The 24,098-nt window shown below is 43.6% G+C and overlaps 1 non-coding gene across 1 annotated transcript; it reads left to right on the forward strand.

Moving 5' to 3' along the window:
- The first annotated feature begins 1,776 nt into the window (after positions 1–1,776).
- LOC112446092 (U6 spliceosomal RNA) lies at positions 1,777–1,881 on the forward strand. The gene has a single exon (XR_003034166.1). It is a non-coding gene; the product is annotated as a U6 spliceosomal RNA (small nuclear RNA).
- The last annotated feature ends 22,217 nt before the right edge of the window (positions 1,882–24,098 follow it).

Genomic DNA, 24,098 nt, shown 5'->3' on the forward strand with positions numbered 1-24,098 from the left:
AGTCTTAGTTCCCCAACCAGGACTGGAACCCACGCTCCCTACAGTGGAAGAGTGAAGTCTGAACCACTGGACCACCAGGGAAACGCCTTAAAGGCATGGTGCACATCTTGTCTCTGCATGCGTAGTGACCAGTTCTAGGTTTGACATTCAGTAGGGGTCCAGAAAACATCTGTGGAATTGAATTAAAAATTCATCCTGGGACTTCCCTGGTGGTCCAGTGGTTAAGAATCCACCTGCCAATGCACAGGACATGGTTTGATCCCTAGTCTGGGAAGATTCCACGTGGGGCAGAGCGACTAAGTCTGTGTGCCACAATCACTGAGTCCCTGAGCCACAACTACTGAAGCCCATGCTCTCAGAGTCTGTGCTCTGCAATGAGGGAAGCCACTGCAATGAGAAGCCTGTGTACCACAATTAGAGAGTAGTCCTCACTCACTGCAAATAGAGAAAGCCCATGCAACAACGAAGACCCAGCACAGACAAAAATGAATTAACATTTGTTTTTAATTTTTTTAATTAAAAAAAATTTTAAAAAGAGAAAATTCACCCTGACTCTCTTAAATCTCTAATTTTTAGACAGTAGGGACCACTTAACAAAATTGTTCCACATATCAGCTCTTTTTAGCAAAGGAAATGGGTGAGATGGGAATTAAGCATTTATTGAGCATTTGCTAAGTATCAGGACTACATGGTTTCCAAATGTGGCTTCATTTACTCCTCCAACAACTCTCTGAAGTAGTTGTTCTTTTTCTTTTTATAGAAGCAGGAATAAATCTTACAACAGCCCCCGGTTACGATCCTGACTCTACCATTTATTAGCTGTGTGCCTCTGGGGATACTTCCAGCCTCTCTGGCCCTGTAATCGTTCTAGTTCATCGCTTTGCCTCCTAGGGCTTTGAAGACAACAAGTGCATTCCCTCTGAGATTTTTCTTATCTCCAAGCAGCACATCACCAGCTATTTTCAATGTCTTTCATGGTACAGTGGTCAAGGGCATTGGCTCTAGCATTAGAATAACCAGAGTTTGTCCCTAACCATGTCATCTTGTGCACAAGAGACTTAACCTCTCTGAATGTTGGCTTTCCTATCTGTGTGACGTGGGATACTCATCATCCCACAGAGTTGTTGTGAAGATTAAATAATATCACAAGTGTAAGCACCTCACACCATGGCACACAGTAGGTCCTCATGAGATGCTGCTGCTTCTGGCTTTGAGTTCCTCCTCCCTCCACCATTTCAACTGAATTCAAGCCAGATTGCTGGTGTCTGATTCCCATCATGTGACATCAGAACTGGACATTCTCTGGACCACTTTGTTTTCCAGAGAACATCACAATCTGCCATGTCAGCCCATATCCTGCCTCTTGAGGAGAAGGAAGGATCCGGAGCATGTGAATAGGACTAGGGTCATACCACTTCCAGGAACCCACACAAGATCTGCTGATAAATCATGACTCAAGAACTGGTGATAAATAAACTGATGTTTACTCTAAACACAAGAGCAAAGACAGTGATTTGATCTAAATAGTTGGATTTTTGTTACATTAACTGTTTAAGAGCAACCATTGGGGAAGCCTTCTCCATCCCAGGAGAATTAGTGAGCATAACACCAGGAAGCAGATCACCACCCTGGGGTACTTTCTTAAGTCTCAGAGGACATTTTTTCCCACATAAATGTTCTAAAATCACAATGCATCTGATAATCAATGGACAGTAATAATCATTTAAAATAGTGCCCAGTTCCTCCTTCCAAGAATTTATGATTAAATTGATGATGGGGCTCTCTTGGGCAGCACACACACTAAAATTGGAATGATATAGACAAGTTGACACAAGATTGCACAAGGATGGTATACAAATTTGTGAAATATTCCATATTTTTTAGAGAACAAACTTATGGTTGCCAAGGGGGTGGGGGCTGAGGGAGGAATAGATTGGGAGTTTGGGATTAGCAGGTGCAAACTGTTTTGTGTAGAAAGGATCAATCACAAGATCCTACTGTATAGCACAGGGAATTATATTCAATATCCTACAACAGGCCATAATGGAAAAGAATATGAAAAAGAAGGTATAACTGAGTCACTTTGCTGTACACCAGAAACTAACACAACATTCTAAATCAACTGCACTTCAATAAAATAATTTTTAAAAAATAATAAAATAAATTGATGATGAACAGTAGAAGAGGCAACTGTTAACTGAGTACCCACTATCTACTAGATCCAATGCTGTGTTCCAGATCCTTTCATTTTCGTTGCTTTCTTTTATAAAATGCTCTTTCAGAATGTATTTTCCCTTTATAAAAATTAATAAACACTGAAGATAACTTTAAAAATACAGGCAACTCAAGTATCCTGGAGTTCCCCAGTAATGAGACATCTAAAGAGCTCCTTCAGAATCTAAGGGGCTGTAACACTGTGAAAATATCAACTTGCATAATTGTAGGAACAAAACCATACTCCACCCACATTACCACCAGCTATTTCTGAAGATCCCAGGATAACTTACATTCTTTTGGTAGTCCCCTCTCTCTGCAACCTCTGCTCCAAGCTTCTCTACCATTCAATTCTGCCCATTCAAGCTTCCCCAAGCTGCCACTGCACCTTCCCTGGCCTTCCCACACCTAAACATTGATCTTCCCTTAATTTCCCAAAGTACAGGTGATGCTATACCTGAGTGTTTGACCAACTCTACTCAAGCCCTGACGGGACTATAAGGGCACTACAACACTGAAAAGTAAAATAGAAAAATGAATCCCAGATGGCACTGAATCCAAAGACCAATGTCCTTAGTCTATATAAGGGACCACCATCCTCAACCAAAGCAGCATGCCATTTTGCTCCATCTGGGCTAACCTCATGAAAGAGAATTCCCTCTTACCTCCTCTCCCCTGGGTTCCATGGCCCCAGTTCTCTCCCTCTGGATACTGCAGAAGAAGCTCAGAATATATTTCTATATTAGTTGAGATAACACTAGCTACTTTAACGGCAAAGCTCTGACATCCCAGGGGTTTAAAAGAAAAATTCTGTCTACCCTTACAAAGTCCAGCCAATGAGAGGCAGGGCTCACAGAGCTGTACTCCATAGAATCGTACACAGACCCAGGCTCAGAGGATCTGCTGTCTTCTACACAGCTTGCTCTGGACATCAACACCCAGTCTAAAGACAGGGCAAGCGAAGGAATCATGTGTAAATGATTTATTTATGTGGCCAGTGTTGCAAGTGGCATGTGAAATTTCCACCCATATTCCATTAACCAGAACACATGGCCGTGCTTTATTGCAAAAAAGGCTGGGAAACATAAAACAACTTGTGCCCAAAAGGAAAAGGAAGCAGATTTCTCAAACAATAGTCACTCTGCCACAGGCACTATTATCATGTGCCCCTTACCCAGGAAAGCCAACAGCACCTTCTAGATGATGATGCAGAGCAATTTACCACCTATTCCTTTTGCTTCAGGGCTTCCCTGGTGGCTCAGACAGTAAAGAATCCATCTGCAATGTGAGAGACCTCGGTTCGATCCCCGGGTTGGGAAGATCCGCTAGAGGCGGGGCATGGCAACCCACTCCAGTATTCTTGCCTGGAGAGTCCCCATGGACAGAGGAGCCTGGCAGGTTACAGTCCATGGGGTCGCAGAGTCAGACACAACTGAGCAACTAAGCAGACACTCTACTTCAAGCTCTCCTGACAGACTGGTCTGGCCATGCTGCTCCAGAACCAAAAGCTGATTTCAGTGTTTTTCCTAAACAGTAAAGAAATCTCCCTCCTGAAAGAAATCAAAGAGGATACTAATAGATGGAGAAATATACCTTGTTCATGGATTGGAAGAATCAATATAGTGAAAATGAGTATACTACCCAAAGCAATTTATAGATGCAATGCAATCCCTATCAAGCTACCAAAGGTATTCTTCACAGAGCTAGAACAAATAATTTCACAATTTGTATGGAAATACAAAAAACCTCGAATAGCCAAAGCTATCTTGAGAAAGAAGAATGGAACTGGAGGAATCAACCTACCTGACTTCAGACTCTACTACAAAGCCACAGTCATCAAGACAGTATGGTACTGGCACAAAGACAGAAATATAGATCAATGGAACAAAATAGAAAGCCCAGAGATAAATCCACACACATACGGACACCTTATCTTTGACAAAGGAGGCAAGAATATACAATGGATTAAAGACAATCTCTTTAACAAGTGGTGCTGGGGAAAATGGTCAACCACTTGTAAAAGAATGAAACTAGAACACTTTCTAACACCATACACAAAAATAAACTCAAAATGGATTAAAGATCTAAACATAAGACCAGAAACTATAAAACTCCTAGAGGAGAACATAGGCAAAACACTCTCCGACATACATCACAGCAGGATCCTTTATGACCCACCTCCCAGAATATTGGAAATAAATAAACAAATGGGACCTAATTAAACTTAAAAGCTTCTGCACAACAAAGGAAACTATTAGCAAGGTGAAAAGGCAGCCTTCAGAATGGGAGAAAATAATAGCAAATGAAGCAACTGACAAACAACTAATCTCAAAAATATACAAGCAACTCCTACAGCTCAACTCCAGAAAAATAAATGACCCAATCAAAAAATGGGCCAAAGAACTAAATAGACATTTCTCCAAAGAAGACATACAGATGGCTAACAAACACATGAAAAGATGCTCAACATCACTCATTATCAGAGAAATGCAAATCAAAACCACTATGAGGTACCATTTCACGCCAGTCAGAATGGCTGTGATCCAAAAGTCTACAAGCAATAAATGCTGGAGAGGGTGTGGAGAAAAGAGAACCCTCTTACACTGTTGGTGGGAATGCAAACTAGTACAGCCACTATGGAGAACAGTGTGGAGATTCCTTAAGAATCTGGAAATAGAACTGCCTTATGATCCAGCAATCCCACTGCTGGGCATACAAAATGAGGAAACCAGAAAGGAAAGAGACACATGTACCCCAATGTTCATCGCAGCACTGTTTATAATAGCCAGAACATGGAAGCAACCTAGATGTCCATCAGCAGATGAATGGATAAGAAAGCTGTGGTACATATACACAATGGAGTATTACTCAGCCATTAAAAACAATACATTTGAATCAGTTCTAATGAGGTGGATGAAACTGGAAACTATTATACAGAGTGAAGTAAGCCAGAAAGAAAAACACCAATACAGTATACTAACGCATATATATGGAATTTAGAAAGATGGTAACAATAACCCTGTGTACGAGACAACAAAAGAGACACTGATGTATAGAACAGTCTTATGGACTCTGTGGGAGAGGGAGAGGGTGGGAAGATTTGGGAGAATGGCACTGAAACATGTACAATATCATATATGAAACGAGTCGCCAGTCCAGGTTCGATGCATGATACTGGATGCTTGGGGCTGGTGCACTGGGACGACCCAGAGGGGTGGTATGGGGAGGGAGGAGGGAGGAGGGTTCAGGATGGGTAACACATGTATACCTGTGGCAGATTCATTTCAATATTTGGCAAAACTAATACAATATTGTAAAGTTTAAAAATAAAATAAAATTAAAAAAAAAAAGAAATCTCCCTACAAAAATAAAAAATCAATTCTGCTGCCAACTCTAGAACTCAGAAATACTTGCTATTGTTTTCATGTGTGTTTGTCCCCCTACATAGAAAAAATGTTTAAAGAAATTACTCATAATCTTATAACTCTAATAATTTTAATGTATTTCTTTCCTTAATATTTCTAGATGCTCAAATCTTGTATAAACTTCAAAGTCTTGTTCCAGTGATATATCTTTCTTGAGCCTGAGGCTCAGAGAGATTAAGTAACTTGCCAGAGGTCACACAGCTAGGAAACAGTAGAACCAGATTTTGAACCATGCTTTCACCCCAGAGTTGAGACTCTTGCCAATGCAGCATGCTGCCTCTGGATATTCCTTGTAACTGTCCCTGGCCTTTTACTCACTCATGTCTGCTGGATGGTAATTATCTGTGTCTAAAATTACCCCCAAATTTGTGAAGCATTCCATATATTATGGTTAGGGTTAGTGACTTCTGTAAAAAACCTTATCTTCCCAAATGTCACCTCCCAAAAGTACATAGCTGTATTTGATTCCTCTTTGCAACCACAGGCTTCCCTGATGGCTCAGTTGGTAAAGAATCCTCCTGCAATGCAGGAGACCCCAGTTCAATTCCTGGGTCGGGAAGATTCCCTGGAGAAGGGATAGGCTACCCACTCCAGTATTCTTGGACTTCCCTTGTGGCTAAGCTGGTAAAGAATCCTCCTGCAATGCGGGAAACCCGGGTTTGATCCCTGGGTTGGGAATATCCCCCAGAGAAGGGAAAGGCTACCCACTCCAGTATTGTGGCCTGGAGAATTCCATGGACTGTATGGGGTTGCAAAGAGTCGGACACAACTGAGTGACTTTCACAAGGCTTGGCTTATAATAGCTGTTTAATTCTCTACTGCCCAAAGAAGCAAACATCAAATTGGAAGCTACCTAAAAGGTTCTGCTCCAATCTACTGCCCAATTCACAGCCCTCCTTCTCATGTCACCCATGACCACAGCACAGACTTTGTTCATTTCCATCACCACAGATCCAATCCAAGTTCATTTTCCCCTCCACCACCGTGTGACTTTGGACAAGTTACTGAACTCTCACTTTGTGAAACTCAAATGAGTTAACACACAGCACATTGATAAATGGTAATGATTGTATGATTGTTGTATTGGCCAAGAAGTTCATTCAGGTTTTCCATACATCTTATGGGAATAATATTACTTATTAATATTATTACTTGTTTTAATATTAATTTATTACTATTCATATTATTACTTATTATTAGCACCAGTATCCACCCTCTGATTTTTCCAAATTGCTTACCATAGAAAGAAGTGACTTAAAACTTTAAGGATTGGCAACAAAAAGGAGGTGAGATTTTGAGTGGCTTCTCATGACCCTCGGGAACAGAGTGGTGCAAGTACACTTTGGGGGAATTCTTGACCCTTCTAAAATCCCATTAAACCTAAACACACATCTGTTAGCACACACCAAGCATGCAGTGTCTGCTTTCACCCAGCACTGAGTAGTACAAGAAGGAATATTATATCCAGTAACTCATATGGAACTATTTATCCCCAATCACTTTGTGCTTTCCCTTCAACTTTTCCATAGTCTTTAGTTTCAAAGGCCATTTTAGAATGACTAAATTTCCTTGCAAAGTAAGACCCCCCTGCCCCCACCAAAAAAAAAAAAAGAGAGAGAGAGAGAGATTGTTTTAGGAAAATCTCCTCGGGGTGTAGGGGCTATGAGTTTCCAAACTTGCTTTCTCCTGCTTTCCTTTTTTCTTTTAAATAAAAATTGCCCAGGAAACCAAGATTCGTTAAGAGTGATGGGGAAAAATAAGACTGAACTGAAAGGCATCTGAGGCTCCGGGTTTAGCAGGGAACTCACAAGGCTCTTTTAGGAGAATCTTTTAAGACCAGAGGATATGGGGACAGGAAATGACTTCAGACATCGTATAGCTCCAACTCCTATTTTGGAAGTAGGAAAATTGAGGTCTAGAAGAGAAAAATTATCCAAAGTGACACAGCAAGTCAGCCAAACAACTGAGATTTGAACTCAGGTCTCCCATAATTCAGCCAAATTAGAGCAACTTCTCTAGAAAGCAGAGCCTGATGCAAGGACTACATACAGGGTTGATGCTTTACTCAGGAGACACAAGTCCAGGCAGTGAGAGTGAAGAAAAAGGGAAATGAGACCAGAAAAGGTGGTCAGTCGTGCAAGGTGATGCCGTGAGAAGCACTCTTGCGCCTGCACCAGTCAGTAGACTAGTTTACTCAGCACTCAGGACTTCTCAGGAGCTGTAAGGAGAAACCACCTCCCTGGGTTGGGCATCTAGAAACTGCATCATCCCTGACCAGTCAGATAGGAAATTGGTGGATTACGAACAGTTGGGTTTCCTCAACCTCAGTTGGGATAGTTTAGGCATATGTGCTACGCTGACTCCCAGACTGAGTGACTGATGTGTCTGAATTTGCCTGGGATTTCCCTGGATTCTGGTGGCTCAGAGAGTAAAGAATCTGCCTGCAATGCAGGAGAGCCGGGTTCGATCCCTGGGTCAAGAATAGCCCCTGCAGAAGGTAATGGCAACCCACTCCAGTATTCTTGCCTGAAGAATTCCATGGACAGAGCAACCTGGTGGGCTACAGTCCATGGGGTCACAAAGAGTCAAAGAGCTGGACATAACACAACTGAGTGACTAACACTTTTCTCATACTTCCCCTCGATTTCTCACTGAAAGTTCCTCATCTCAGCAAACCCCTTAACCCCAGGTAAAGGGGGTCAGTCGTTCTCCTTCTCCCAGAGGATCCCTGTGTAACTTGGCTCCAGCTGTCCATAGTAACTCCCTACTGGTTTCCTTTCCTTTCCTATTCATTGTCCTGTGTGTGGTTCCTAGGATCATAACCCAGTTAAACTCTTTGCCTTTCAGTCTTCCTCTCAGGGGTGTCTGCTTCTAGGGGAACCCAAGTGTCTGGCACATAGGATGTGCTCAATAAATGTAATGAGAAATCATATTAAAGCAGCATACACTGTCTTCTCCCTTCCAGCTGCTGTGGGAACTCGAGCAATGCAGTCCTGTCGCCCCTGGTCTGCTCCTCAGGCACCCCACAATAGTCTGCAGGAGAGCTTGACTCTGGTTTTGCCTGCTCCAGGCAGCAGAATGGTAATGGAGATTGTCAGGCAGGATCTAACCTGCCTGGGCACATATTTATATACCACTGTAGTTGCACAACTGCTTTAACTAGGGACTTTTTATATAGCTAAGAATGACTAAACTAGGCTAGAACACTATATACAATTTATCATACAGTTAATTTAAGTCCCTTGTGTATATAATAATGCAGAATTCCCTACAGTGTGATCAGCAGTCCACTACCTACATCCTAAACATAGGGCTGGCTAGCTTGTTCAGAATGATGGTCCAAGGTCCTATGCAGACGTTCCCTACTGAATGCTGCCAGGTGCAGCCCATCATCTCCAAGAGATACTGAGGCCCGGTAATCCTGGAGCTTCACCAGCCTGAACAACTAACTGATGGAGATTTTTTTCCTCCTCCTTGTGGGACCAGTGAACTTCCTCTCCAGGCTCAGTTTGGCCCCCACGGACTCCTCCCCTTGTACCACCTGATTTCTGAAGTTCCCCTTAGAGAAAGCCCCTTACTGCTCTTGACCAGTGATCCAGGCTGACACTGCCACTTCCTAGGGGATCTATGCTTTCAATCTCTCCCTCAGAGCTTGTTCAAAGTTGACTGTAAGCACAAGCCTTTATCCATCATGGTGTCCAGAGTAAACGCCTACATCTTATGATGAATTAACCCAGCTGGTACTTGGCCAGTCCTTCCTGACCTGGGCCTCTGTGTCTTCCTGGCCTCAGGTGCAGAAAAGCATCAGCATACTTTGAGCCTCAGTTGTCATCATCAAAGAATGTTTTATTCTACTCCGTTTGCTGGCAAAATAATCTCATCTCTGGGACCCAAGATGGAAATGGATTTTCCCCGTTGGGTAAAGCCCAAAGATCCTGATATCCCCACATGATACCAAGGAGTATCCCACCACTGCCCACCCGCTCTCTCCCAGTTGAAACAGTGTCAATGTTCCTGATGAGCCACTTAGCTCCCATGGTGGGGTCTCCTTATATGTTTTCTTGTATGTACATAGGTTCCCTCTACTACATTATGAATTTCTCAAGGGCAAGGATCATGCCTGAGGGAACTTGCAACAGATCTAAATGATCCCCAGCAAAATGCCTAAATCTTGGTTCAGATAAGGTGTTCCAAAAACATTTGCTGGAAAAAAAAATATTTATATATTTGTTAAAATATAGAGATAATACATAATAATGAGTGGCCAATTTCTATGCCATTATCTTATTTTTATTTTCTTTACAATACTTATCATCTAAAATTACCAAGTTTGGGGACTTTCCTGGCAGTCTAGTGATTAAGAAGCTGCCTTTCAACGCACAGGACATGGGTTTGATCCCTGGTTAGGGAACTAAGACCCCTCATGCTGCTGGGAAGCCCATGAGCTGCAACTACTGAGCCTCTGCACCACAGCGAAAGATCCTGCATACTGCGACCAAGATCCAACGCAGCCAAAAATAAATAATAAATAAATAAATATTTTAAAATATTTTAAATAACATTACCTAGTTTGTTTATTTGTTTATTGGTATAGTCATTTGTTGCCCCTCAAACCTGACACAGTCTGTAAAGAATCTGTATTGCTTGTAATGCAGGAGACTTGGGTTCAATCCCCAGGTTCAATCCCTGGACAGGAAGATCCACTGGAGAAGGAAATGGCAACCCACTCCAGTATTCTTGCCTGGGAAATCCCATGGGCAGAGGAGCCTGTTGGGCTACAGTTTATGGGGTCTCAAGAGTTGGACACGACCAAACCACCCACCACCAAACCTGACACACACTAAAATGCAAATCCCCAGCAAGTGTAAGGGGCCAAATGGTGTAGCCCCCAAAATTCACATGTTGAATTCTACCACCAATAATTCTGAACGTGACTGTACTTGGAGACAGAATTCTGAAAGACATAATTAAGTTAAAATGAGGTCATTACAGTGGGCCCTAATGAGGCACGATGGTGTCTTTATAAGAGGAGTAATTAGGGTAAAGATAAATACAGAGAGAAGACCATAGGAGGACACAGAGGAAAAATGGCCATCTACTAGCCAAGGAGAGAGGCTGGAGAAGAAGCCAATCCTGGGACTTCCCTGATGGCTCAGTGATAAAGAATCCATCTGCCGTTCAGGAGACACGGGTTCAATCCCTGATCCAAGACGACCCCGCATGCAAAGGAGCAACTAAGCCCCTGCATCACAAACGTTGAGCCTGTGCTCTAGAGTCTCGGAACCACAACTACGGAGCCCGTGTGCCACAACTTCTGAAGTCCGCACACCCGAGAGCCTGTGCTCGGCAGCAAGAGAAGCCGCCACAATGAGAAGCCTGCACACCGCAACTCAAGAGTAGCCCCACTCACCACAGCTAGAGAAAGCCCACACAGCAACAGACGCAGCACAGCCAAAAAAAGAAACCAATCCGCCTACACTTCCGTCTCAGACTTCTAGCCTCCAGATGTCAAGAAAATAATTTTTGTTTTTCAAGCCACCAGTCTATTGTACCTTATTGTGGCAGCCCTAACAAACTAGCACAGCAAGAAAGAAAGAAACCTGCCTTGATTACTCCTGCATCCTGAGCACCTGGAACAGTTTCTGCCACATAGTAGGTGCTTAAAAATAATCAGTGGGGACTTCCCTTCCAATGCAGGTGGTTAGGGTTCGATCCCTGGTCAGGGAACTAAGATCCCACATGCCTCAAGGCCAAAAAAACAAAACATAAAACAGAAGCAATATTGCAATATTGTAATAGATCCAGTAAAGACTTTAAAAATGGCCCACATCAAAAAAAAAGAAAATATTTTTTAAAAAAACAATAATCGTTGAACAAACACTCTGAAAAATACAAACTATTCAGTGTTCCCCCTCAAATGTACACACTCTTTCATACATCTGTGTCTTTGTTGTTCCTCAACCTAAAACCCCATTCTCCATCCAGCCAAAGAAGTCCTATTCTTTCTTCTAAATTCACTTCAGATTCATGTTCTCCTTGACCCCACCAGACAGAACTGACTACTCTCTTCTCTGCTTTTCTGAACTTTTTAGACATACATCTACATCACTGTAGCTGCCAGGCTGCGAGCCTGACTTCAGAAACCATACTCAGTTCTGATCCCTGCCATCCACTTTGGGGCGTGGTCCAGAGGACATGATCCTTCATTAAACCCCCAAACCCTTTGAATCCTTCTTATCTGACTGCAAAGCAAACAGTCCTTGTCTGCTAGTAACTTTCTGCCTGATGTGGGACAGACCCATAAACTCACATGTCTGGCACATCAGATCAGATCAGTCGCTCAGTCGTGTCCGACTCTTTGCGACCCCATGAATTGCAGCACGCCAGGCCTCCCTGTCCATCACCAACTCCCGGAGTTCACTCAGACTCATGTCCATCGAGTCAGTGATGCCATCCAGCCATCTCATCCTCTGTCGTCCCCTTCTCCTCTTGCCCCCAATCCCTCCCAGCATCAGAGTCTTTTCCAATGAGTCAACTCTTCGCGTGAGGTGGCCAAAGTACTGGTATAGAAATAACTTTCTAGGCCCAAGATGGAGCCCCTCCTGCCCAGGGTGCCACATCAGGAAACCAAAATGTGGATAGCTTTCATGTTCCTACAAATGCTCCACTTGCCAAGAAACACAGTATACCCGGTCAGCCTGTCCCCAGGTGCCAAGCCAGCTCTGGGCTCCCTACTTACTTCCTTGTTCCTTCTCACCACAAACAAGGTTGACAGGTGACCCCAGCCAATGAGATATTTTCTATTTTTCTCTTCCTTGTTCTTTATTCTTTACCCTATAAGCTTCCTGCCTACTGCCCCCATGTTGCAGTACTATGATTGGAGACTGTCCTGCTTCGTGAAGTTTGTTTATCACCTACATTGTCTTCTTGAATCACATTTAACACTAGTGAGTAAAGTGAAAGTCGCTCAGTCAGGTCCAACTCTTGGTGACCCCATGGACTATAGTCCCTCAGTCTCCTCTGTCCATGGAATTCTCCAGGCAAGAATACTGGAGTGGGTAGCTGTTGGCAGATTCTTTACAGTCTGAGCTACCCGGGAAGCCCAAGAGTACTACAGTGGGTAGCCATTCCCTTCTCCAGGGAATCTTCCTGACCTAGGGACTGAACCTTTGTCTCCCGTATTGGAGGCAGATTCTTCACCAGCTGAGATACCAGGGAAGCCCCATTTAACACTACATACTCAACAAATATTTGTTGGATTGAAATGTACCAAGTTGTTGGTAAATTTCACATTCCCCCTATGGTGTTTGCTTAGGATGTCCACCTTTATCCTCCCCTTCTGAACAAATCACCCCAATTTTTCAAGTCCTAACTCTTTGAGAGTTCCCTACCTGGCTTTTCTCGAATTTGCTGAGTTCTAAGAATTAGTTCTGAACATGATTCACAGCAAGAAACATGAACACAGCCCAGCTGTGAGGGAAGCACAATGCTTCCATCCTGGATCCCAGAGCACTTCTTAACTCTGAAGGCAGCAACAGGCAGGTCTATTCCTGCCCTGCACTGACCCAGCCTGGGGTGGGGCCCCTCCATCCCCCAGGGACTGAGGCAAAACCAGCCTGGTTGCACAGCCTGAGTTTTGCCTTAAGGAACAAAATCTGCATGGAAAGAAAACACTGACAGGAACCATCTGCCCTCCCCCAAAGCTTGAAAGAAGTTGCATGTGGACCCCTTAATCCTTCCTCTCTCTCCTCAGCCAGGAATGAATTTCATTTGGAAGGAAAATGAGGGGGGCTGTGAGGGAGAGGGAGCAGAGAGGTAGGCCAGACACATCTGGACAGCTTTGCTCTGTAAATTCAGAAGACTGCAGGGAATCACTTTCTCCCCTTGACAAAGGAAATGGGCCATGATCAGAAATTGATGACTTGCAAAATTCATGCAGGCGAAGAGGTTATTGTGCCTCAAGGTCTTTGGGGCTTAGAAAAAAAAAGGAAAGAGCAAATAATTTAAATGGGGCAGCTGTTTGTGTGACCAGAAACCCCACCACCAGCACCAGTCAGCAGAGAGAGCAGTCTAGGGTCCCCAGGGTCATTCCTCTATTGATTTGTTCAGTTATTCAGCAAAAATATCTTAAAATATACTTGAGGTTTTTTGTTTTTTCTTTTTTCTTTTGCCAGGCAGGATGCTTGGTATTAGGGAAATAGTCACGGGCTGAGATTCATCTTCATCTCTAATACCCTCACAGGGGAAACAGTCATGTAAACAATGATACTCAGACCAACAGTCACAGGCAATCATCCAGAAACCAGGACAGACTGGGTGTGAAGTATTATAAACAAAGTATCTGAAAAGATGATTCCCTTAACTAGTACCTATACTTGGGGAAAGTGAAAGAAAGTGAAAGTGAAGTCCCTCAGTCGTGTCCGACTCTTTGCGACTCCATGTACTGTAGTCTACCAGGCTCTCCGTCCATGGGATTTTCCAGGCAAGAATACTGGAGTGGGTTGCCATTTCCTTCTCCAGGAGATCTTCCCAACCCAGGGATTGAACCCAGGTCTCCCGCATTGCAGGCAGATGCCTTACCGCCTGAGCCATCAGGGAAGTCATACTTGGGGAAGCGGTGACAAAGCTCTGGAAAACAGGGCACAAAGCTGGATTCTGAAGGCAATTCAGAAAGAAAAAAATTTACAAATGAGAGGGCAAAAAGCATAGTACTGTGAAAGTCAGTGCAAACTTGGGGAACAGGAGCAGTTGGGTATTGGGTGTGATCACAGCCGGGAACTGTTGTGGAAAGTGGTGGGAGACATGCCTGTAGAAGGAAGCAAGGACAACTTCCTGGGAGCCAGGCCGTACATCAGTACATCAATGCCGTGCAACCTTACTCATGAAAGTAATGATACATACTCCAGAAGAGAGACTGAAGGAAACAAGGAAGAGCTGAAATCCAAAGCAGCTTTTTATAAACATAAAATTTATTTGGAGCTATCATTTCTCCTTTCAAAAAAAAGCATCTGCATTTTGCAATCTGCTTCATAATTTTGGCTTTAATTGTTTTTAAATGTTTTCCTAATTCTTCAAGTAGAATGAATACCCAGCAGATGGTTTCATGTCTTCCAGCACATGGCCACGTAGCCCTAGGCATATGTAAACCCTAATCTGGGAAGCAGAGCTGGTTGAAGGTGGAGCCCCAGTCAAAGTTTTAATCAAAAGAAGATGAAAGAAGAAAATGAAGCCTCCATCCCTAGCTCTACCTTGCTCAATCCCAGAGCCCGCTCCTCCAACAAGCAAGAAAATAGCAGTAAAAGATACAGTTCTCTCTTCTGTGCACGTGTGCTAAGCCGCTTCAGTCGTGTCTGACTCTTTGTGACCCTATGGACTATAGCCCCTCAGGCTCCTCTGTCCATGGGGATTCTCCAGGAAAGACTACTAGAGTGGATTGCCATGCTCCCTCCAGGTCTCTCTTCTGTAAGTGAACATAAATCCAGAGCAACATAAAGGAGGACCCCTATCCACCACGCAATGCACATTTCCCCTCTTCTGCCAGTACCACAACTTATGAGGGATCTTCTCTAACAAAGTGACCCAACTCTTCAGTCTCGAAACATCTCAGTCCTTGGTGGTCCTGTTCCTGTAAAGGTCTAACAGTCTAACAAGGGGGCATGGTAACACAACAAGAACAGAGGAATCATCAGAGTTCCCTCCATATTCCTCTCTGCCCTCTACTTTGTATTCAAATACAGTTTCTTTTCATTGGTCAAGATCAACCACATAAACCAAACTCTGTTTGTTTGTTTGTTTTCTGCATGGCTCCTAGAGTCCAAGTGGCCAGGGAACCCCCCCATAACTTCTAATTTAGTAGAAGAATGAGTGTTTTCCCAATGAGATTATTCCTTCCTTGGGTACTTTCTAAGGTGTAGCAAACCACAGAACCCCTAATTAAGAAGCAACATTCTGATCATGAATCATTCCTTTCAGTTATAAAAGGTACCACCCCATCTCCACCTCTCAGTTCCTGAATCTATAGTCACCCATTCAGAATACGTATTACATTCTAAAAAAAAGCATCCTAAACTTGTCGTCGGTTAACTCCCACCTGTTGTCATATCCAAATCTTCAATATAATATTCACTGTCCTTTAAGTTCATCCAGAAAAGGAGATTATGATAAAACCAGTGATTGTCATAATAATCAGTCTACTGCCTTATTTCTTTCACCGTACATATCAGGGGCTTAGAGTTGGTCTGTGGGGCTGTAAAACTAGCTACTAGCAGTGGCAAGAGACATGGAGTGGAGAAGACATGAACCCTTGCACAGTATATCCATCATCTCTTTTGCTTGCTTCACATCCTCTCAGTTTATCTTCATTTCCACCTATTACTTTATTTTTCTGGGCTCCAAAATCACTGCAAATGGTGATTGTAGCCATGAAATTAAAAGACGCTTACTCCTTGGAAGAAAAGTTATGACCAAATTAGACAGCATATTAAAGAGCAGAGACATTACTTTGTCAACAAAGGTCCGCCTAGTCAAGGCTATGGTTTTTCCAGTGGTCATGTATGGATGTGAAAGTTGGACTATAAAGAAAGCTGACCACCGAAGAATTGATGCTTGTGAACTATGGTGTTGGAGAAGACTCTTGAGAGTCCCTTGGACTGCAAGGAGATCCAACCAGTCCATCGTAAAGGACATCAGTCCTGGGTGTTCATTGGAAGGACTGATGTTGAAGCTGAAACTCTAATACTTTGGCCACCTGATGCAAAGAGCTGACTCATTTAAAAAGACCCTGATGCTGGGAAAGATTGAGGGCAGGAGGAGAGGTTGGATGGCATCACCGGCTCAATGGACATGGGTTTGGGTGGACTCCAGGAGTTGGTGATGGACAGGGAGGCCTGGCATACTGCAGTTCATGGGATCACAAAGAGCTGGACACAACTGAGTAATTGAACTGAGCTGAACTGAACCACCTATTACTGCAGCAATAAGCCTGCAGACTTAGCCTGACAGATAATGGCCTCAACCCTGCCACTTACCTCAGGCATTTGCCCTGGCATTCTCTGACACTGTGGTGTAAGATGCCTACAGGGGCCCTTTCAGTTGGCAGGCATAGGCAAACCTAGAAATAAGAGGGTAGCAGCACTCCATGGAAGCAATAGACAAATGCTTCCTTTTTTTCATCACTTGGGTGGACAATTCTGAAGTTCTTAGAGGGTCCCAATGGAAAAGCCCCAATCACCCACCATGGTGATCAGCTCAATAACACAACCTGACATTGACCTTCCTTTCATCCCTGTTTTCCTCTTCCCAGACCCCCACCTATGTTTTCTGGAGCCACATCCCAATATCAATAACCTGCCCATAAACACTTGTCTCTAGATCTACTTTCAGGGATAACTTACTCTATGAAAGTTGCGATTAAGAAGCGGTCTTGGGGGCCTTCCCTGGTGGTCCAGTGGTTAAGACTTCACCTTCCAATGCAGAGGGTGCAGGTTTGATCCCTGGTCAGGGAGCTAAGATTCCACATGTCTTGTGGTCCAAAAAAAAAAACAACATAAAAACAGAAGCAATATTGTAACAAATTCAATAAAGACTTTAAAAATGGTCTACAACAACAACCAAAAAAGTCTTCAAAAAAAAAAATAAGATGTGGCCCTGGAAAGCAGGACTTCCAGGTGGGATTCTGGAACTGTAATACTCACTGGCCAGATGGTAAGAACCCACTGCTGGTGGTGGGTGGGGTGGTGATAATCCCCAGAAGTACAAAGTACCAAGACAGAGGTAGGTTGGAAGGAGTTAAAGAAAGCATGGGGACATTGAATGACATGACAGTGGTGGTAACTGTAAGGACTGTAGCTATGGCTACTTGTGGTCAACAGTTTTTGAAGCCCTGACCAAAAGAAAATGACAGCTCCATTAGCCAACCATCTATCCAAGACTTGCTATAAATAGTCAGGAGGCCTCGAAGGCAGTTGGGATGGCTCTTTGAAGCTTGGGCACAAATTTGGCCTATAGTATCAATACATGAGGAGGAGGTACCAAAACTGCCCCTGAAGAATACTGAAAGGGCTGGAGGCTCAGGAAGGTAAGAATATCAGAATGGTGTTCTCATACGAGACCATTTAGCACCTTTATTCACAGTAGACGCATGAAGCCCGTTGTATCCCCAGGTCAGAAGAGTTGATCAGAGAGCCACTCAGACTGCACTTTGGAAGAGCTCAGAGATCCTTCTTTCAATCTGGGCCCCTTTAAGGCTTCTAGTTTTTTCAGGTCACTTGGCAAATGGGTAAGAACAATATACCCAAATGTGACACTAACTGAATTCCAAATTTTTCAGAGACTCAGTTACCATCATGCCTCCTTCATAGTGGAAAGGAGACCAGGAAAGACCATTTTCTCCTTGGAGGAGCTATCTGACATGTCACAGATCAGGGAGGGGTCTGCAAACTAAGATCTACAAGCCAAATCAAGCCTGTTTTTGTAAATAAAGTTTGTGGGAACCCAGTCTTGCTTATTGTTTGCATATTGTCCATGGCTGCTTTATTACGATAGCAGAAACAAGTGGTTGCAAGAGACACTATGTGCCCAAAGCTAAAACTATTTCCTATCTGACCTTGTACGGATTACTGGAAATGTACAGGCACTCGGTTTCACAGAATGTACAACTCACCCTCTGCACAAATGGATCTTGCCAAACATCTAAGGAATCTGTTAGTTTCGAGGTCTTACCCTCTGTAGGAGAGGAAAAAGTTTTCCTTGACCCTTTTAAGGTCCCTGACCGGGTCTGAAAATTAAACTGGCAAAGACAGATAACAGGAGAAAAGCATACAAGTTTTATTGAACTTCTTACATGTGCAAGGGAGCCTTCACAAGAAAATCAAGGCCCAAAGAAGTAACCATGGAAGGAAGCTTTTAAATCTTTTAAACAGAGGAAGAATAAATTTGTGAAGAACTGAGAAGACAAAGGAAGTCCAAAAGTGAGGGGATATATGTATGGTTCGTTTTGCTGCATGGCAGAAACGAACACAACGTTGTAAAGCAACCAATAAAAATTAATTTTAAAAAGTTTTAACATTTAAATCTACAAAAGGGGAGGTGGTGCTGCGCTGGGGTAATAAATAGTGAAGAAGTAACTGGGAAAATAAGAGTGAGTTTAACAAGGTTTGACTGCACAGTTTTGTACAAATTTCTTCGCATCAAATCCCTCATCTCTTATGAATGTCTTCCTACCTTCTGGTATAGGAAGGGTACCTTTCACAGGAGAGCTTTATGACCTGTTTCAGGGAGAAGTAAGGGCAGGGGCGGGGGAAGAGGTCAGAATGGCCTTCCTGCTTCTGCCATTTTCTCAAACTCCTTCAGCTTAAGATATTCAATGTGCCAAGGTGCCATACTGTCACCAAGCTACTGGACAAACATGATGTTCTGTAAGATAATGAAGCCATCAAGATCCAGTAGAATAAACTGTAGAATGGCTTGGGAGAATTTACACATTCCTGAATCAGGATAGTAAACATATGAGTGCTCTCCCTACTACTAAGTCGCTTCAATCGTGTCCGACTCTGTGCGACCCCAGAGATGGCAGCCCACCAGGCTCCCCCGTCCCTGGGATTCTCCAGGCAAGAACACTGGAGTGGGTTGCCATTTCCTTCTCCAATGCATCAAAGTGAAAAGTGAAAGTGAAGTCGCTCAGTCGTGTCCAACTCCTAGCGACCCCATGGACTGCAGCCTACCAGGCTCCTCCGTCCATGGGATTTTCCAGGCAAGAGGACTGGAGTGGGGTGCCATTGCCTTCTCCCTACTAGATGCAAGCAAATTGCCTCTGATGTTCACTGTGACTCAGAATGGGGGGAAATGTATCTGCCTGTTCACTGGCTGCACATCCAATGTCAGGGGTTGTATTCCTTAGTTCCAGGAGGAGACCACATCTGAAACAGCAGTTCAGTTGGGTTCTCCACCTAATCACATGTATAATAAACCATTATCAACTCAAGGATCCTTTAACCCTGGCAAATGGAAAAATTAAGTGGGGATGAGCTAGGAGGCAACTTGCCTGTATCTTTCAAGCCTCTGATAGTTCTGATAGTGTCTTCAGCTCTGCTCAAAAATGCGGTATGACTGAATTTGATGTCTCTCTTTTTTGTGTAACTGGTGAATATTAATGTCTTCTCTGTGATCCTTGCTCCATAGTAGGCCTTCCCATGGTTCAGGAAGCAGTGTGCAACTGCTGTCAGTTGCTGAAGATATCCATTCCAGCTATGTATCCAGATGTGGGTAATCATAACAAAGAGATTTAGTGCTCAGCTTTCCTCCTATGAAGAGAACTCAAGTGAGACCTCGATTTATCTCTTGGCCTGCAAAAGTCCTCCTCCACCCCCCAGTTTAAATGATAAACCACGGTACAGTTCTGAATTCCTAAGTTTAGCCTGGAATCAGTATCAAATAAAATTCCAGAAGGTTGGCTATATCTTTTTCCTTGGGATACAGTTACTGGGCTTAAATGGCAGCAGCTTCCTTTGGGAAAGACTGAGATGTTCACAGGGATATTATGTGCCTATGGAACAAGGGTCCATTGTCAATGGTTCAAGTGTTCCAGGCCTCCTGTTCAGCCCTGGAATTCAGGGACTGTCTACTGGGTCAGGTTCAGGATTGGAGAGACATGTAGGCTGCGTTGGGAAGTGTTCATCTGCCTAAGTCATAGTCCAGCAGGAGAGCCAAAAATTATACTTGGAAATGTTTAATACCTAATTGCACTGTGATACAGCATGATATGAGCACGGGATGCTGTCAGAGCATGCGCCCTGCTCCGGTCAAGAAAGCTGCCAAGGTAATAACATGTAAGCCAAAATCTGAAGGATAAATAGCTAAAGAATCAGAGTACAAAAAGCATGACATTATACTCCCAATTTTTGTCCCAATTATCTCTTATTTTAAAAGTTAGATGTTTAAATATATGATTGGAGTACCCCACTACTCAGTTTGGGGAACATCATTTCTATTCTGAGAACTGACCAAGTACAACGTGAATCTTTATATGCAACATATACACACACACGGGCTTCCGTGGGGCTCAGATGGTAAAGAATCTGCCTGCAATGCAAGAGATCCAGTTTAGATCCCTGGGTTGGGAAGATCCCCTGGAGAAGGGAATGGCCACCCCAGTATTCTTGGGGCTTCCCTGGTGGCTCAGATGGTAAAGAATCTACCTGCAATGCGGGAGTCCTGATAGCTGGATCAGGAAGATCCCTGGAAGAAGGGAATGACTACCCACCCCAGTATTCTTACATGGAGAATTTCATGGACAGAGGAGCCTGGCAGGCTACAGTCCATGGGGTTGCAAAGTCAGACACAACTGAGCAACTAACACTTTGACTTATCTTCACCAGAAATCAAATTGCCAACAGCCGCTGGATCATCAAAAAAGCAAGAGAGTTCCAGAAAAACATCTATTTCTGCTTTATTGACTATGCCAAATCCTTTGACTGTGTGGATCACAATAAACTGTGGAAAATTCTGAAAGAGATGGGTATACCAGACCACCTGACCTGCCTCCTGAGAAATCTGTATACAGGTCAGGAAGCAACAGTTAGAACTGGACATGGAACAACAGACTGGTTCCAAATAGGAAAAGGAGTACGTCAAGGCTATATATTGTCACCCTGCTTATTTAACTTATATGCAGAGTACATCATGAGAAACACTGGGCTGGAGGAAGCACAAGCTGGAATCAAGATTGCTGGGAGAAATATCAATAACCTCAGATATACAGATGACACCACCCTTATGGCAGAAAGTGAAGAACTAAAGAGCCTCTTGATGAAAGTGAAAGTGGAGAGTAAAAAAATTGGCTTCAAGCTCAACATTCAGAAAACGAAGATCATGGCATCCAGTCCCATCACTTCATGGGAAATAGATGGGGAAACAGTGGAAACAGTGGCTAACTTAATTTTTCTGAGCTCCAAAATTGCTGCAGATGGTGACTGCAGCCATGAAATTAAAAGACGCTTACTTCTTGGAAGGAAAATTATGACCAACCTAGACAGCAAATTAAAAAACAGAGACATTACTTTGCCAACAAAGGTCCATCTAGTCAAGGTTATGGTTTTTCCTGTGGTCATGTATGGATGTGAGAGTTGAACTATAAAGAAACCTGAGTGCAGAAGAATTGATGCTTTTCAACTGTGGTGTTGAACAAGACTCTTGAGAGTCCCTTGGACTGCAAGGAGATCCAACCAGTCTATCCTAAAGGAGATCAATCCTGGGTGTTCATTGGAAGGACTGATGTTGAAGCTGAAACTCCAATACTTTGTCCACCTCATGCAAAGAGCTGACTCATTGGAAAAGATCCTGATGCTGGGAAAGACTGAGGGCATGAGGAGAAGGGGACGACAGAGAATGAGATGGTTGGATGGCATCACTGACTCAACTGACATAGGTTTGGGTGGGCTCTGGGAGTTGGTGATGGACAGGGAGGCCTGGCGTGCTGCGATTCATGGGTCGCAAAGAGTCGGACATGACTGAGTGACTGAACTGAACTGAACATACATACACATGCATAGAAAATGTCTAGAAAGCTGTGTAATAAAGTGCTAATGTGGGTATCTCTGCACGGTGGAATTAGAAGCGGATTTCTTTCCCAAATAAATCGTTCTATGATTATTTTTCACATAACAGAAAAGCAGTTACTGTTTTTGTTATAAGAAAAAAAGAAATTCATTTGTTTTCTTAGTGAGAAGGCTGTGCATCAATTTTTAAGTCATGTGACCTCTTGACTCTCTCATCCAGCTGGGCCTGGCTGTACACCTGTCATCATGAACTTCCAGAACTGAAATATAAACCCTGGGAGCAGTGAGTGGTATCAGATTTGTCCCAAACTGCAGCATTTGGGATTCCAGTCCTGAGCCAAGGGCAGAAGCTCTGACGCTGGAAAGATGCTCAACATTCTGACTTTCTGGTCCATCTGATACTGACTACTGCCCAGGCAGTGTGAATCCTGGGGTTAAGAAGAGACAAACCCTCAGTGTCCCTCTATGCATCTCCCACTTCACCTAGGAGACTGGGCAGGCTGCTGTGGTCCAAAACTTCACTGACTTCAGATACAACAAATGCCTAGGCCAACGGCTTAACCATTTTTGCATTGAGGATCATCAAAACATCTTGAACTCTTTCTCTAGTATTTTGAGTTTGTCAAAACTCTCAGTCATGCTTGGCTGATTAATTCTAAATGCATGCAGCTTAAAAAGAAGCAGGGAGAGAGCAAATGGGATCCTTATGGTTTTCATTCATTCACACCTAATACAGCCAGATGTGGGAGAATGGTGGGGGAGGGGCACCAGATGCCCTGGGTTCGTTCAGTCATGGAGTATTCTATCAAGGCAGGAGGCTGACAGGGGGCCCGTGGGCCAACAGGGAGCCAGAAAACCTGTATTCTTGTCCAGTCTTTTCTAAGTGCCTCCTCTTGTGCCAGGCCCTGTGCTGGATACTGCAGATACAAGGTGAGTCAGGCACATTTCCTGCTCTCCAAGAATTCAAAGTTCGATGTCAGAGATGAATATATAAGCAGCTAATTCCCTTAAAGAGTGTCAGAGATGCACAGGGTATAGTGGGACTTCAAGGAAGAGGCAGTCTGTTCTTCCCAGAGTTTAAAGAAAGGCTTCAGAGAGTATAATAAGGCTAAATTGTTGTATAGTCACTAAGTCATGTAATGTCTGACTCTTTGCAACCCCACCAGGCTCCTCTGTAGCCCACCAGGCTTCTCTGTCCATGGGATTTCCCAGGCAAGACTACTGGAGTGGCTAACCATTTCTTTCTCCAGGGGATCTTCCCGACCCAGGGATCGAACCCACGTCTCTTGCATTGGCAGGCAGTTCTTTACCACTGAGCCACCAGAGAAGCCCCAATAATGCTGATGCTCGCCCTGTATTGAGTACTTAGGTGTATTAGTTTCCCGGGGCTGCCTTCACAGACTGCCACCAACTGCATAGCTTAAAAGAACAGAAAAGTATTCTTGCAAGTTCAAGATTCTGGATATCAAGGTGTCAGCTGAGCTGGCTCCTCCTGAAGGGTCTAAGGAGAATCTGTTCCACACTTTCTTCTAGCTTCAGGTGGCTCCAAGCAATCTGGGTGTTCCTTAGCTTCTAACTGCTTCACTCCAACTACTGCCTCCTTCATCACACAGCTATCCGCTCTGATCTGTGTGTCTTTTGTTTCTATAAGATGCCAGTCTTCAGATCTAGAACATACCCTCAATCTGACATGATTTCATCTCAAAAGTCTTATTTCCAAATACATTGAAATTCACAGGATAGGGAGGTTAGGGCTTGAACGGCTTTTGGAGGACACAGGTATATTACACCACATTGCAGCCCCTTACGTACATTATATGATTTCATTCTCACAACAGCCCTGTGAGACAGGTACTATCATTGGTTCCATTTTATACGTGAGGAAACAGACATGCAAAGGTAAAGA

Source organism: Bos taurus, chromosome 3 (genome assembly GCF_002263795.3).
Source record: "Bos taurus isolate L1 Dominette 01449 registration number 42190680 breed Hereford chromosome 3, ARS-UCD2.0, whole genome shotgun sequence".
NCBI classification, from domain to species: Eukaryota; Metazoa; Chordata; class Mammalia; order Artiodactyla; family Bovidae; genus Bos; species Bos taurus.